The 17276-nt window shown below is 47.0% G+C and overlaps 2 long non-coding RNA genes across 2 annotated transcripts in view; one reads left to right on the top strand and one right to left on the bottom strand.

Annotated features, from left to right (window-relative positions):
- Positions 1 to 7367, bottom strand: part of LOC142257499 (uncharacterized) — a 31571-nt gene extending 24204 nt beyond the window's left edge. Inside the window, exons 1-2 of the long non-coding RNA XR_012727635.1 lie at positions 7132 to 7367; positions 2372 to 2429 (exon numbers count right to left, since the gene is read on the bottom strand). This is a non-coding gene — a long non-coding RNA (uncharacterized LOC142257499). The remainder of the gene's footprint in view (positions 1 to 2371; positions 2430 to 7131) is intronic.
- A 1144-nt stretch (positions 7368 to 8511) lies between these two features.
- The window catches only part of LOC142257500 (uncharacterized), a 183093-nt gene continuing 174328 nt past the window's right edge, over positions 8512 to 17276 (top strand). Inside the window, exon 1 of the long non-coding RNA XR_012727636.1 lies at positions 8512 to 8730. This is a non-coding gene — a long non-coding RNA (uncharacterized LOC142257500). The remainder of the gene's footprint in view (positions 8731 to 17276) is intronic.

The following is a 17276-nucleotide window of genomic DNA, read 5'->3' as shown; positions in this document are numbered from 1 at the left end:
GGACAGTCAGCACCAGGGCAGGGGCCTCTCGGACCCCGGCAAGGCTAGGAGTCGCCAAATTTGCCGAATCCGTCAGTGACGGGGACGCAGATCCCCCAACAACCAAGTCCCGATTGAAGGCAACAGCCCAACCCGTATTGGAGAGACACCGCCACCGCCACGGCACCAGTTTCTCAGGGCCAGCGCCTGCGGGCAAAGTGTAGAGCTCCTCCGGCCCAGATTGCAGTCGGGGAGCGGGTAACCGGAGGGAATCCACCGCTACCACAAGTCAAACATAGGTGCAAGGAAGAGGGACATCACCGTCACCTACCGGGAGTGCAGGTGCAGCCGTCTGTGGGACCGTCCTACCAGCCGTTTGGTTTACCGTACAAACTGTGTCCGTGTCTCAGGCTGAGTGAGTACCACAGTGCCGCAAGGCACAGCGCTGCCCCCGCGTCCCTGCGCCCACCAGGCCCCGCACCTACTTCTCCATCACCGGGCCCCGGGATCACCGACCCCTACCCACGGAGGGGCAACACAACAACTGGCTGCTCCGCATCACCATCCCCGGGAGCCCCATATTGAGCAGCGGTGGTGAAATCACCACAACCGTGGGTGGCGTCACGAACTATAACAATCCCCACACCCAACAACCCCCTTTCACTCACGGGCGAGGTGTGTCGCTCGAGAAACCCCGGGATCCGGCCCACAGCTCGAGCCACCACTGAGCAGGTGCCGGACCCGAGCAGAAGGGGTGAGCGCGGTGTGCCGACACCCTCCTCCCCGCCCGCGACACCAGCACATGTCCAAGCCTGTTTGAAGTTGATCAGTGACCATCTGGGTGATCCAAAGGAGACACGGGAGAAGGTCATGTGGTCATATGAGACCAAAACAGAACTCCACTCGACGTGTTTGGAGAAAGAAGAAGGATGAGTACAACCCCAAGAACACCGTCCCAACTGTGACACATGGGGGCTTAAACATCATACTTTGGGGGTGCTTTTCTGTAAAGGATCACTGCACCATAGTGATGGGAGGATGGATAGGGTCATGAATCGCATGATTTTAGCCAACAACCTCCTTCCTTAGTAAGAGCATTGAAGTTGGTTTGGGACAGGGTATTCCAGCATGACAATGACCTGAAACACACAGCCAGGACAACTAAGGAGTAGTTCCGTAATTAGCATTTCAAGTTCCTGGAGTGGCCTAGTCAGTCTCCAGACCTGAACCAAATAGACAATCTTTGGAGGGAGGTGAAACTCAATGTTGCCCAGTGACAGCCCCGACACCTAAAAGATCTGGAGAAGATCTGTATGGAGGAGTCGCCAAAATCCCTACTGAAGTGTATGCAAACCTGGTCAAGAACTACCGGAAATGTCCGACCTCTGTAAGTGCAAACAAATGTTTCTACCAAATATTAAGTTCTGTTTTTCTATTTATCACATACTTATTTTATGCAATAAAATGCAAATTAATCATTTAAGAATCATAAAATGGGATTTTCTGGATTGTGTTTTATTCTGTCTGTCACAGTTGAAGTTACCTACCATAAAAATTACAGACCCCTCTATTCTTTCCATGTGGGAAAACTTGCAAAATTGGCAGTGCATCCCACAGGTGTCACTAGAGAACCTATTTCTTCCTTCCGGAGCCCAGGGAGCATTGTCTTTAAGACTGGATCTCTATAAGGAAAATCAGAACCCCTGAAATGCAGTAAAATTAAAATTGATTACTCTATCTGTATTCTTCATCACCCTTGGATGCTAACTAAAAAAATACAATAAAACAAGTATTACCCCTCTAATGAAAATTTGTAACCAGGTAAAAAGTGATAATTTTTTTCCCCCTTATTTCATAGCTGCTGCTTCCCTGAGTATTCAGCTTTTTGTTTGTTTTATTTAATCTGCAATACGGTTCAAGAGATAATTTTTTTGTTGCTAATCTTTATGGTTTTATCCTAGGGGGCGTGGCTCACAGGCTCATTATGCAGAGCAGACTATAGACACGCCCTAGAGGATCCGTTGAGCAACACACCCATTGGACAAATGAAAAGATTTAAAAAAAATTATTTAAAAAAATAAAATACATGGAATACTCAGGGGAATAGCGGGAAAAAAATGAGAGCAATAACTGTCCACTTTTGTCCTGGTCACAGGGCATCTTTATGCTATGGCAAATCACTAGCTAGCCTGTGATAATTGGAAATATGGTCCCTTTAACACCAATAACACCTATGTCTGGTCTGTGCAGACTCCAAACATAGACATAAGGCCCCATACACAAAAGAGCAAAGTCAGAATATGGAACCTGCTGACTATCTTATTTGCATGGGGGTCTCCTGACTTTCCCCTGACAGATAAAGAAGGGATGGTTATATTGAATTTTAACATACCTGATCATTTTATCCTCAGGCCACATAAGCCGCCATCAGAGGGTGTCTGCGATTTGCTCTGGTGAGAAAGAAAAGCTGTCAAATTATTACACTTTCTGACCCACTCCTCTTGGCCAAGATTATTTGTCATGGTTGAATCGGAATCTGTCCCATACACATTAGATGATTAGTCGATCCTGAGAATATCGATATTTTATGTTATAAAGCACGGTATATGGGGTTTAGGTCTTTCTAGTCTATATTGCCTTTTTTTGGACCTATTGTCTTATTTTGTCTTCTCTCTTGTCTCGTTTTCTACTTTTGTGAGATCTGGACTTTTATATTAAACATTGGGTTGTTATTTATGTTTAAAGAAGCACTCTGACCTTTTTCTTTTTGCACATATAATGCTTACTTATCATCAATACTCCTATTACATTATTTATTTCATCCTATTATGTGTACTCTGTAATAAGTTCTTCATTCTATCTACACTTGTTGCCAGCAATGTTGTATCTGCTGCGTATTTAAAGGGAACCTGTCAGCAGATTTGGTGACATTAAACTGCAGCCACCACCAGTGGGATCTTATATACAGCATTCTAACATACTGTATATTGTCAGGACCGGGAGGACTGGTAGACCCAGGAGGTGGATCCTCTGGACCGAGCACCCCACCGGGGGGCAGGGTACACGGCAGCCGGAGCACTGGCGTGGCCGGGACGGGAACCGTGTCCCACAGGGGACGGGAAGAACACAGTCACTGGGGTCTCGGGGTTCCAGGGCACTGGCGTGGCCGGGTAGAAAAGACAAGCAAGAGTCCAGGTAACGGGACACAGCATAAGGGGACCTGAGCACCTAGCTTTCAAAACTAAGTTTCAAGACACGTTGATCAGGCCCCGCCCACATGGAAAGGCAAGTCTTATATACCCAGCACAGCCCTATGTCATTTCCTGTTTCAGGTGTGCTGGGCCTATAAGACCAGGACAGTGGGCGCGTCCTGGTCCTATACAGAGGCATTAGTCAGAGTCAGACTCCTGAGACCAGGAGCAGAACACAGGAGAGCACGAGCGGGGGCGGTAGCCATGACTGGTGGACATGTGGACAGGATCAGTGGTCACGGAGCGGTGCCGGGATGGTGCGACCGGGTCAGTGGGTAAGGAGCGGTGCTGAGGCATCGGGAGCGTGACAGTACCCCCCCTCTATGCCCCCCCCTCCGTGCACAGTACCCCAGGGGCACCCCGGATCGAGTCACCGGACCAGGACCCAACGCAAAGGCGAGGAAGGACCGCTGACCCCGTACCGCCTTCTTGGCCGCACGACGTTTAGCCGACGATCTACCGGTAGTGGCAACGGGGGCAACGGGAAGCGGAGGACAGACAGAAGTAGGACCGGGGTCGTGGATGACCGGATCGGGCGTCTCGGACCGGGTACAGGACATTGTCACATCCTCAGTAGTCGGTAACATCGAAGTCTCAATAGCCAGGGACGGTGGAGCGACGCTAGACTGCGTCGTTTCTTCTTCAGGGCCCGGTGGTACCAAGGACTCAGGCGACAGAAGTTGTGGTACGACGCTGGACTGCGTCGACTCCTTCTTGTTCTGGTGGCACCACAGGTACAAGAGACAGGAGTTGTGGTACAACGCTGGACTGCCTCGTTTCCTCTTCTTCTTGCGACATGACAGGGTCAGATGCCAGGGGCTGAGGAACGGGCTGTAGACAGTTATCATGGCACGAGGGACTCCAGCGAGTGATTGCGCCAGAGCGCCAACTGATGTCAGGGTCATGAAGTTGTAGCCAGGGCAGACCCAGCAGAAGCGCGGGAGCCATTCTCGGAATGACATATAAAGCGATAGTCTCAGTGTGCAGAGCACCAACACGGAGTCTCACGGGTTCGGTTGTATATACGACGGGTTCGTATAACGGTTTTCCGTCCACAGAAGCGAACCAGAGGGGTTTTGCAAGCGGGATGACCGGTATCCGATAACGGTCCACGGTAGCTTGTAGGATGAAATTACCCGCTGCCCCCGAATCAATGTGAGCCTCTGCCGTGAACCGGGTCTTCTCAGTCGTCACCTGGACAGTCTGTGTAACCGGGACTGAGGGGATTCCGGTACCAAGGGTGGCGGTTCCCACCATCCCTTGAACTTGGGGTCTTCCTGGCCTCTCAGGGCAAGAGCGGAGCAGATGTGAACCGCTTCCACAATAGAAACACAGGCCCCGGGCGAGTCGCTCTGCACGGCGTTGCTCGGCTTGGCTCAGCCGGTCTATTTGCATAGGTTCGGGACTTGAATCACAGGAAGGCAATGGCGGGGGAACGGTAGACTTCTGCAGGACAAAGGAGTGGCGGACTGGTCGGTTCTCTCGGGATACCTCCTTGGTCCGTTCCTGAAAACGGAGATCAATCCGGGTGGCTAGTGATACCAAAGCATCCAAGGTACGGGGAACGTCACGACCGGCTAATTCGTCCTTGATGCGACCGGAGAGCCCCTCCCAGAAGGCGGCAGTCAAGGCCTCATTGTTCCAGCCTAGCTCGGAGGCAAGCGTGCGGAACTGGATGGCGTACTGGCCAACCGTTAGGGTCCCTTGGCGTAGCCGGAGGAGCGAGGAGGTAACCGCGGTACTGCGACCTGGTTCATCAAAGGTACTTCGAAAAGCCTGAAGGAATTCCCGGATGTCGGTCGTCACCGGATCCTCGTTCTCCCACAACGGATTTATCCAGGCCAACGCCTCGCCTTCCAGGTGGGACATCACAAAGGCTATCTTGGCTTGGTCGGAAGCGAAGAGGTGCGGGAGTAATTTGAAGTGCAGCGAGCACTGGTTCAAAAACCCCCGGCAGTTCTTGGGGTCCCCAGCATAGCGAGGCGGTGCAGCGAGGCGGAGTTGCGAGGCCGCAGAGACAACGGGTTCGGACGTAGTCGCTGTTCGCTGAGTTGACGAGGTTGAAGCGGCGGTCTGTAACGTATACAAGCGGCTGTCCACAGACGTCAGGAACTTCAGTAAGCGGTGTAAGGTGTCACGCTGTTGCACCAGTTCCTGGCGTAGTTCAGCCAGCTCAGACGCTTGTGCTCCGGCGGAATCCATGGCCTGATCAATCTGTCAGGACCGGGAGGACTGGTAGACTCAGGAGGTGGATCCTCTGGACCGAGCACCCCACCGGGGGGCAGGGTACACGGCAGCCGGAGCACTGGCGTGGCCGGGACGGGAACCGTGTCCCACAGGGGACGGGAAGAACACAGTCACTGGGGTCTCGGGGTTCCAGGGCACTGGCGTGGCCGGGTAGAAAAGACAAGCAAGAGTCCAGGTAACGGGACACAGCATAAGGGGACCTGAGCACCTAGCTTTCAAAACTAAGTTTCAAGACACATTGATCAGGCCCCACCCACATGGAAAGGCAAGTCTTATATACCCAGCACAGCCCTATGTCATTTCCTGTTTCAGGTGTGCTGGGCCTATAAGACCAGGAGAGTGGGCGCGGCCTGGTCCTATACAGAGGCATTAGTCAGAGTCAGACTCCTGAGACCAGGAGCAGAACACAGGAGAGCACGAGCGGGGGCGGTAGCCATGACTGGTGGACATGTGGACAGGATCAGTGGTCACGGAGCGGTGCCGGGATGGTGCGACCGGGTCAGTGGTAATAAGCGGTGCTGAGGCATCGGGAGCGTGACATATATAAGAGTCCAGGCCACTGTGTAGAACGTAAAAAACACTTTATAATACTTACCTAAACGGGCGGTGCGATGCAGACGGGTCAGATGGGTGTCTCCGTTCTCTGGTTGCAGCGTTTCCTCTTTCGGCCATCTTTGTCCTCCTTCTTCTGAAGCCGGGGTGTATGATGCATCCTCCGTCATGCACACACGCTGGCATTGAGGTCCTGTGCAGGTGCACTTTGATCTGCTCTGAGCAGGACAGATCAAAGTATTGTAGTGCGCCTGCGCGGGACCTCAATGCCGGCTAGTGTGGATGACGTAGAACATGTCATGCACCCCGGCTTCAGAAGAAGGAGGACGAAGATGGCCGAAAGAGGAGAACGGAGACATCCATCTGCACCGTACCTCAACCGTTTAAGTGAGTATTATAGTGTGATTTTTACATTCTACACAGCGGCCTGGGCTCTTATATACAGCATGTTAGAATGCCGTATATAAGAGGCCAGTTGCGGTGGCTGCAGCTTATAGGCCCCAAATCTGGTGACAGGTTCCCTTTAAGATTGTTTATGATTTGTCCAGCAATTTTGATTCCTTCTTACTCCTTATTTTTCGGCAAGTCCATCCTTCCTGGAGCTGTTGTCTCCGCTCTCTGCTGTAAATGGCACTGAGACAACCTTTTCATTGACAGAGTAACTGGATTGAGACTGTGTCCTCTGTTAACTCTAGCAGTATTCATCTCACAAGGTCACACGGCCACCATGGATGACGCTGGGTGAAGATCCACACGTCCTCTACCTTGCAGCTCTCATGCTCCTTTCTCAAGATGGCACAGATCCTGTCAGGCACTTCCTTCTAGGTGCCAACACCTCCCCTGCACAAACTCCATCTGATGCTGTCAATATGCAGCCTAAACCAGCAGAACAGAGGCCATTTACCAGTCTCTCCATCCATAAGTGCCAAGCAAGAGTCTATATAAGGGTAAACAGGAAAACAGTGACCTCTTGTGGCCGGTGGGGAGTACTGCAGGCTACAATGTTCTCAATGTCCGAGCAATACACTTGCCAAATGCATTGGTAAGAAAACATAACATCAGCTGTAAAAAGATTGTTACAGAAATGGTGCAGCATATTTACCATCATCTCACAAATATGGAAGCAGGAAGTCAGTCTATGACATCGTGTGAACTACAGGATGACATCATCACCTATGAAATCCTTCCTGGCAGCTCTGACTCCTCCCTGCCCTGCTCCAATCTCCCTTGCCCTCTGTGTTCAACAAATCATAAAATAGCTTTTATTTTATATTCTGCTTTTGAATTACGAAAGCTGTGCTGTGATTGGTTGTTACAGACAGCAAAGAAGACCATAGTGTGGCTTTCCTATTGTATTCTACTGTGGTAAACTGAAAGCTGCACTGTGATTGGTTGGAATGGGCAGTAAAGTCAACCAGCTGATTTCATTTGCATTCTACTGTGGTAAACTGAAAGCTGTGCTGTGATTGGTTGCTATGGGCAGTAAAGCCAATCATAGAACACATTTCATGTTGTATTTTGCTGGGTAAACTGAAAGCTATACTGTGATTGGTTGGAATGGGCAATAAAGCCAATCATAGAGCGGCTTTCATGTTGTATTCTGCTGTGGTAAACTGAAAGCTGTGTTGTGATTGGTTGCTATGGGCACTAAAGCCAACCATAGAGCAGCTTTCATGTTGTATTCTGCTGTGGTAAACTGAAAGCTGTGTTGTGATTGGTTGCTATGGGCAGTAAAGCCAACCATAGAGCATCTGTCATGTTGTATTCTGCTGTGGTAAACTGAAAGCTGCTCTGTGATTGGTTGCAAGGTGCAGTAAGCTGCTCTGTGATTGGTTGCAATGGGCAATAAAGATGACCATAGTGTGGCTTTCCTATTGTATTCTACTGTGGTAAACTGAAAGCTGCACTGTGATTGGTTGGAATGGGCAGTAAAGTCAACCAGCTGATTTCATTTGCATTCTACTGTGGTAAACTGAAAGCTGTGCTGTGATTGGTTGCTATGGGCAGTAAAGCCAATCATAGAACACATTTCATGTTGTATTTTGCTGGGTAAACTGAAAGCTATACTGTGATTGGTTGGAATGGGCAATAAAGCCAATCATAGAGCGGCTTTCATGTTGTATTCTGCTGTGGTAAACTGAAAGCTGTGTTGTGATTGGTTGCTATGGGCACTAAAGCCAACCATAGAGCAGCTTTCATGTTGTATTCTGCTGTGGTAAACTGAAAGCTGTGTTGTGATTGGTTGCTATGGGCAGTAAAGCCAACCATAGAGCATCTGTCATGTTGTATTCTGCTGTGGTAAACTGAAAGCTGCTCTGTGATTGGTTGCAAGGTGCAGTAAGCTGCTCTGTGATTGGTTGCAATGGGCAATAAAGATGACCATAGTGTGGAATTCATATTGTATTCTGCTGTGGTAAACTGAAAGCTGCTCTGTGATTGGTTGTTTATTCTGTTAGACAGTCTCCTGAATTTGACAGTCAGGGCGGGCAGTGATATAGACACAGACTAAAGATACGTCACATAGGGGACACCTCAACTCTGTCACTGGTCTGTCACTGGCTGCCATCATTTAGAAGTCAGAGCATTATAATGAGACTGTGATATCGTGGGAAATGTAGTCTACATTGAGGGCACAATATCTAAGAGAAAAAGGAATCAAGATGGCGGACAACACAGAGAGATTTCACCACAACTAAAACAGGTAAATCAAGCATACACAGAATCCTCCATTTTATTCTTTAATAGTCGTCTATGCTGTATCGTATAAGCAAAAAAAAAGAGTGCTTCTTTCATTTTAGCTGGAATGCTCCTTTCATTTTAGCTGGAGGGCTCTTTCAATTGTAGCTGGAGTCCTCCTTTAATTGTAGCTGAAGTGCTCCTTTAATTGTAACTGGAGTGCTCCTTTAATTTTAGCTAGACTGCTCCTTTAATTATAGCTGGAGTGCTCCTTTAATTGTAACTGGAGTGCTCCTTTAATTTTAGCTAGACTGCTCCTTTAATTGTAGATGGAGTGCTCCTTTAATTGTAGCTGGAGGGCTCCTTTAATTTTAGCTAGACTGTTCCTTTAATTATAGCTGCAGTGCTCCTTTAATTGTAGCTGGAGGGCTCCTTTAATTTTATCTGGAGTGCTAGATTAATTGTAGCTGAAGTCCTCCTTTAATTACAGCTGGAGGGCTCCTTTAATTGTAGCTGGAGTCCTTCTTTAATTGTAGCTGGAGTCCTTCTTTAATTGTAGCTGGAGTGCTTCTTTCATTTTAGCTGGAGGGCTCCTTTAATTTTAGCTGGAGGGCTCCTTTAATTGTAGCTGAAGTACTCCTTTAATTATAGCTAGACTGCTCCTTTAATTGTAGATGGAGTGCTCCTTTAATTGTAGCTGGAGGGCTCAATTTATTGTAGCTAGAGGGCTCCTTTAATTGGAGCTAGAGGGTTCCTTTAATTGCAGCTGGAGTGCTCCTTCAATTGTAGCTGGAGTCCTCCTTTTACTGTACCTGAAGTGCTCCTTTAATTATAGCTGAAGTGCTCTTTTAATTTTAGCTAGAGTGCTCCTTTAATTGTAGCTGGAGTGCTCCTTTAATTGTAGCTGTAGGGCTCCTTTAATTTTAGCTGGAGTCCTCCTTTAATTGCAGCTGGAGTCTTCCTTTAATCGTAGCTGGAGTGCTCCTTTAATTGTAGCTGGAGTCCTCCTTTAATTGTAGCTGGAGTGCTCCTTTAATTGTAGCTGGAGTTCTCCTTTAATTGTAGCTGGAGGGCTCCTTTAATTGTAGCTGGAGTTCTCCTTTAATTGTAGCTGGAGGGCTCCTTTAATCGTAGCTGGAATCCTTCTTTAATTGTAGCTGGAGTGCTCCTTAAATTGTAGCTGGAGTTCTCCTTTAATTGTAGCTGGAGGGCTCCTTTAATTGTAGCTGGAGTTCTCCTTTAATTGTAGCTGGAGTCCTCCTTTAATTGTAGCTGGAGTTCTCCTTTAATTGTAGCTGGAGGGCTCCTTTAATCGTAGCTGGAATCCTTCTTTAATTGTAGCTGGAGTCCTCCTTTAATTGTAGCTGGAGAGCTCCTTTAATTGTAGCTGGAGGGCTCCTTTAATCGTAGCTGGAATCCTTCTTTAATTGTAGCTGGAGTCCTCCTTTAATTGTAGCTGGAGAGCTCCTTTAATCGTAGCTGGAGTGCTCCTTTAATTTACAACCTAGGTAGATGATGAGAGCATGATTGAGTGAGAGTACATATATGACCCTCCATGTGTCTCTGGTTCATAGAAAGATATGCAGTAAGGAAACCATCCATCCTTAAAAGGATATGGACACCTTCGAGGAAATTTTTTTTTTTACTTAAATGCATGTATTTCAGGCTAAACAAACCTTGCAATTGGATTTCATTAAATAATTTCCACCGTTTTTCCCATCCTGCAAATTACTGACTAAAGAGTTAACTGAGAATCCATCAGGAAGCTCCTTTTATCTTATTTTATTTTACCCACATCAAAGTTGAGTGGAACTTTGATGCGGTCATAAATCATCTATCTGAGAGGAACTGAGAAAAAAGGCAGATTGAAGAGTTAAAGCTAAGTTTTTCAAGGAGTTTTTGGAGCAGAAACTCTCGAAATCCTCCTCTAAAATGTAAATTTACTCAAAATCTTAGTGTTTTTGCTCCAAACTTAGCAAAAAACCCTCTGTGTTTACATACCTCATTTTCCTATAGAAATTAACTAAAAATATTTTTCAAGAATTTTTAAAGTCTTCTTTTTAGGAGGTTTTTGGTGCGAAAACTTCAAGTGTTTGAGCAAATTTTGAATCTTTGTTCCAAAAACTCAGCAAAAAAAACTCAGTGTGAACCCGTCCTAAGCCAAAAAGTGCAATTTTTATTTTTAAAGAAATCCAATTGCAAAAAGTTTTTTAGTCCAAAATATAAGCATTTCAGTTTTTTAAAATTGCCCCTACGAATTGTCAATATATTTTACGATGGGCGATCACAATGTGTAACCCTCGCTAATCAGGGGGGCCTCATCTTATCTGCCTTTTTTATTAACTCATTTATGACCACAGGCCACATCCAAGTTGAGGTGAACTTTGATGTGGTCATTCATCAGCTGAGAAAAGCTGCAGAACAAGACAGATAGAAGAGTTACAAACGCTCAGTCGGAATGAGCTCAATGACTAATTCTCAGCTAACTCATTTTAAAGGGAAAGAAAAAACCTGTACAAGCCAAATTGTGCAAACTTTTTAATGAAACACTAGTCCACAATACATGTTTTTAGGTTAAAAAAAAGTGTCTATAATCTTTATGATAGACAATCACAATTTTTGCGCATCGGGGGAGTTTCACATTATCTGCCCTTAACTATCACCACAGACCACATCACAGTTGATCTGGTCATAAATCGGCTCAGAAAAATGACAAATAGAAGCGTTACAAGCTCACTGACGGATTCTCAGTTAACTCTTAGCTCACTGACAGTTCTCAGTTAACTCTGCAGGAAAACAAAGACAGTGAAGAAAATTTAACTGAACCCAATTGCAAAAATTGTTTTTTTTTTAGTCCAAATACTTGTACTTAAAGGTGTAGTCCAGGTGTTTTCTTATTTTTCGGGTGGAGCCTCCTGTTATAAAGTCATATTTTCTGGGGGGAGAAGCGCCATGTAGCTCGGAAACCAATTGACTTTAGCTTTGGCTTTGAATGGAGAGGAGAACTTTTCTAACTCGTATTGCTACTCATCTATGTCACCGGAGGCCGAGGCTCCTTTTTGTAATTGATAATTTAGCACAGACGCCAAGTATAATGTGACGGTTACTTGAGAGTATTGCTGAGAAAACAGTCAAAAGTGCTGATAAGTGAAGAACGTGGCAAAGTGGGTGCGAAAAGGCATTTGGGGCCATCTGGCAATGGTATGCTGGCCGTGGACACCGTAAGATCCAGGTTCATTTGTCTTTCTGCTTTTCGCTAAGAACTTTTGCCCAAAGTCAGATTTATGATTCCTCTTTATCCTTCCTGGATGTATCTGCACAGACACTGGTAAATTCATCAGGAGATCACAGGTCAGAGCGACCATTCTTACTCTTCTACCGCCGCACAACGTATGGATCGGGGTCACGGTCGACGTTCAAGCATTTTAAAAGCATTCACGAATTCATAACCGTACAGTCAATATTTTTCTACAATTTGTATGATTTATGTGACTGTTTCGGAGATTTACAGCACGGGAAGAAAAGGCTGCTACAAATGAAAGCAAGGACTGAAGCCGACTCGCTGCATTCCACATCTGATAAAAATAAACACAGAACTTTACCAAAGACCGGTGGAAGAAATGCATAAGCAGAGGAAACGGACCAACGCTTTATTCTATTGCGCAGGGTAAATATTTTACATAGTACTTAAAAGTAGCATTACCAAAGGTTACTAGGATCCAGTATTTGGGAGGCCCATTTCAACCCAGTGTCTACTGGTGCTTTTTATTCGTAACACAAAAACTGCAAATTACTTGAATAGACGGAGTAAAATGACAAAATTCTGTCTCTTTGCAGCCGCCACTAGGGGGAGTCTAAGAGCTGACTGCATACTTACTTTAGGACTAGTGATGATGAGTGAGCACTACCATGCTCGGGTGCTCGGTACTCATAACTAGTGATGAGCAAGCACTACCATGCTCGGGTGCTCCGTACTCGTAACTAGTGATGAGCGGGCACTACCATGCTCGGGTGCTCGGTACTCGTAACTAGTGATGAGCAGGCACTACCATGCTCGAGTGCTCAGTACTCGTAACTAGTGATGTGCGGGCACTACCATGCTCGGGTGCTCAGTACTCGTAACTAGTGATGAGTGAGCACTACCAGGCTTGGGTGCTCGGTACTCATAACTAGTGATGAGCGGGCACTGCCATGCTTGGGTGCTCTGTGCTCGTAACTAGTGATGAGCAGGCACTACCATGCTTGGGTGCTCAGTACTCGTAACTAGTGATGAGTGAGCACTACCAGGCTTGGGTGCTCGGTACTCATAACTAGTGATGAGCGAGCATTACCATGCTCGGGTACTCTGTACTCGTAACTAGCGATGAGTGAGCACTACCATGCTCATGTGCTCCGTACTCATAACTAGTGATGAGCGGGCACTACCATGCTCGGGTGCTCGGTACTCGTAACTAGTGGTGAGCGGGCACTACCATGCTCAGGTACTCGATACTCGTAACTAGTGATGAGCAGGCACCACCATGCTCAGGTGCTCAGTACTCGTAACTAGTGATGAGCGGGCACTACCATGCTCAGGTGCTCAGTACTCGTAACTAGTGATTAGCGGGCACTACCATGCTCGGGTGCTCGGTACTCGTAATAGGGATGGGTAAGCACTACCATGCTCAGGTGCTTGATACTCGTAACTAGTAATGAGTGGGCACTACCATGCTCAGGGCTCTGTACTCGTAACTAGTAATGAGTGGGCACTACCATGCTCAGGTGCTCTGTACTTGTAACTAATGATGAGCGGGCACTACCATGCTCGGGTGCTTTGTACTCGTAACTAGTTATGAGCGGGCACTACCATGCTTAGCTGCTCGGTACTCGTAACTAGTGATAATTGAGCACTACCATGCTCAGGTGCTCGATACTCGTAACTAGTGATGAGCGGGCACTACCATGCTCAGGTGCTCGATACTCGTAACTAGTGATTAGCGGGCACTACCATGCTCGGGTGCTCAATACTCATAACTAGTGATGAGCGGGCACAACCATGCTTGGGTGCTCAGTACTCGTAACTAGTAATGAGTGGGCACTACCATGCTCGGGTGCTCTGTACTTGTAACTAAGGATGAGCGGGCACTATCATGCTCGAGTGCTCTGTACTCGTAACTAGTGATGAGAGAGCTCTACCATACTCGGGTGCTCAGTACTCGTAACTAGTGATGAACGGGCACTACCATGCTCGGGTGCTTGGTACTCGTTAAGAGCAGTTGGACGCTCGAATGGGCGCGACTTGAGTAGCCAAGTATAATGGAAGTCAATGGGAAACTTTTTCCAGAAGGTTTCCTGAAAACATGCTCATGTCCCCCATTGACTTTCATTATGCTCAGGTGCTCGAGTCATGCCCATACGAGCATCCAACTGCTTGTACTAAGCACCCGAGCATAGTAGTGCCCGTTCATTACTAGCTATTAGTCCTGAAAACTAAAACTTTAAACTTTTAAGCCACACTCCACCATTTTTGTTTTTCTATTTCACCGCTGGAGTGGTGCTTTAAATGCAAATCCCCTGCCCCCTGTCCGATACTCACCTTCCGCCGTCTTCGCCCTCTACCACCGCCGCTCTGTCGATATTTGGTGATTTGTGACCTGCTGGCAGCTCCAGCGTTTTATGCAGCGCGCCAGAAGACACTCTTCCATCCATCTCTATGAGGACCTTGTTCTGGCCTTGTTCTGGCTCTCATAGAGATGCATTGACACCTTGTGAAGTACCAGTCAGATGTTACTGTCACAAGATGGTGCCAAGGGACTGGCAAAAGATGAAGACATCGTTAGGTGAGTATATGACAAGGGGGCTAGAGGCTTAGGTTTAAAGCGCCATTCAAGGGTTGAAAAAACAACACATGCTGGAGTGATGCTTTAAATACTTTTTTATTTAAATCTTATTTCCCCTGTAACTGGGGCGGGTATATCAGCCTCACTTACAGTGGAAATGCAAATAGCAGGGCTCAGATTGTCTCAAGACCCAACAGCTCATGCTCCCTCCCTGCATTTAAAGATCATATGATCGCTGGCTTCGGAGGAGGAAGCACCATTAATGTGTTTTACTACCATGTACTCAGGGATCATTCAGCATTGAGTATAAAGTGATAGAGAAGGCAGAGACAGTAATAAACCATTCCTGCAGTTTGACGATCAAGCACAGCTGCTCTACTATGACGTTTTAAAATATCATTGCAAAGTAGATTGTGGATGTTTATAGTCTATGGGTGGTCCTGAAATTGTTCCCTGTCATGTAAAAAAATCTGCAGATTAATAGCATTCTTAGGCGGGCTTTGCACACTACGACATCGCAGGTGCGATGTCGGTGGGGTCAAATTGAAAATGACGCACATCCGGCATCGCATGCGACATCGTAGTGTGTAAAGGCTCGATGATACAATTAACGAGCGCAAAAGAGTCGTAATCGTATCATCGGTGCAGCGTCGGCGTAATCCATGATTACGCTGACGCGACGGTCCGATGTTGTTCCTCGCTCCTGCGGCAGCACACATCGCTGTGTGTGAAGCCGCAGGAGCGAGGAACATCTCCTACCGGCATCACTGCGGCTTCCGTAGGATATGCGGAAGGAAGGAGGTGGGCGGGATGTTTACATCCCGCTCATCTCCGCCCCTCCGCTCCTATTGGCTGTCTGCCGTGTGATGTCGCAGTGACGACATACGACCCGCCGCCTTAATAAGGAGGCGGGTCGCCGGCCAGAGCGACGGTCGCAGGACAGGTGAGTCCATGTGAAGCTGCCGTAGCGATAATGTTCGCTACGGCAGTTATCACAAGGATATCGCAGCTGCGACGGGGGCGGGGACTATCACGCTCGGCATCGCAGCATCGGCCTATGATGTCGCAGCGTGCAAAGTGCCCCTAAAGCTGTGCATCCCGATTTCACCAGGACTGACCGTCCATCATGGGAGCCAACAGATAACTTCTGGGAAGAATTTGGAGGCCAAGTGCCAAAATGGACAGACTCAGCCAACTTACATTGATGTATATGGAGACTTTAAGCTCCAGTGGTCCATGCCACAGAGTCTGACAAGCAACCTAAGGCTTCTGGATTGTTCAGCCAGAGCCGGGCATCGTCTGGTTCAAGTTCACTGGTCTTCAGCACTGTAGGAGTTAAATCCTGCAGACTGGTGAGCAGGACCTAAGAGCTCAGGTTGCTAATTGCCTCATACAGCTGTCTCCTCCCTATTTAAAGCAAGGCTTCCTTCCTGTATGTGCCGATGATCGCTGCAGCTTTAGCTCCAGTAATCCTGGTCTTGGTGATTTTCCTGTGTATGGTGATCCGAGCTGCGCTTTGGAATGGAGTGAGCGTTCCCCTGTTATGCGTTACTTCCTTCCCTTTTTCCGTTGTTTCCCAATACATATATTGTTTCTCCTGTGTGTTTTGAGTGCTGTGTGTACGAGTTTCCATTCTCCCTTGTCCGTATCATTTTGTGGGGGTTTGACTTTTGTGTTTTCATGCCCGCCCCGAGGGTATGGGAGAGGAGGAGCAAGATCAGGGCTCGGAAAGGAGTTAGGGTCATGCTGGGTGCTCGGACCTTGGTACTTGCTGATGTGGTACCGATATTTAAGAAAGGTAAGAGGGTAGATCCAGGCAACTACCGTCCAGTAAGCCTGACATCAGTAGTATGCAAAGTTTTTGAGGGCATTTTAAGGGATGACATGCAAAAATATGTTGCAGAAAATAATATAATAACTGACAGACAGCATGGATTCCTGAAATATAACTCGTGTCTAACCAACCTGTTGGGGTTCTATGAGGGGGTAAGTGCAAACCTGGATATTGGTAATGCAGCTGTTGTGATTTATTTGGACTTTGCAAAGGCATTTGATACTGTACCACATAATAGCCTTATACTAAAGCTCCAGAAGCAAGGACTAGGGGAAACTATATGCAACTGGGTAAGGAATTGGCTAAAAGATAGGAAACAAAGAGTAGTCATAAATGGAACATTCTCTAAATGGGCTATAGTCAGCAGTGGGGTGCCACAGGGATCTGTGCTAGGACCGATTCTTTTTAATTTCTTTATTAATGACCTTGTGGATGGGATTGATAGTAAAGTGTCAGTCTTTGCTGATGACACCAAACTATGTAGGATATTAAAAACTGACCTTGATAGTACAATATTACAAAAAGATCTGGATAAGATGTCAGAATGGGCAGATACTTGGCAAATGAGATGTTGATAAATGTAAAGTAATGCACCTAGGACGGAGTAATCCTATAGCTGCGCATACATTAAATGGAAGTAAACTCGGGACTACAGAACAGGAGAAGGACTTGGGTATTCTCATTACAAATAAGCTGAGCAGCAGTACTCAATGTCAAGCAGCGGCTGCAAAAGCAAACAAGATTTTAGGGTGTATAAAAAGAGAGATTAGATCCCGTGATCCCAACATATTGTTACCCCTTTATAAATCACTTGTAAGGCCACATCTGGAATATGGGATCCAGTTTTGGGCTCCACATTTTAAAAAGGACATTCAAAAGTTAGAGTCAGTTCAAAGGCGGCAACTAGACTACTACAAG

The sequence above is a fragment of the Anomaloglossus baeobatrachus genome, chromosome 12 (assembly GCF_048569485.1).
Source record: "Anomaloglossus baeobatrachus isolate aAnoBae1 chromosome 12, aAnoBae1.hap1, whole genome shotgun sequence".
Classification (NCBI taxonomy): domain Eukaryota; kingdom Metazoa; phylum Chordata; class Amphibia; order Anura; family Aromobatidae; genus Anomaloglossus; species Anomaloglossus baeobatrachus.
The sequence above is the reverse complement of the archived record's forward strand: the minus strand, read 5'-3'. Positions and strand labels throughout refer to the sequence as shown.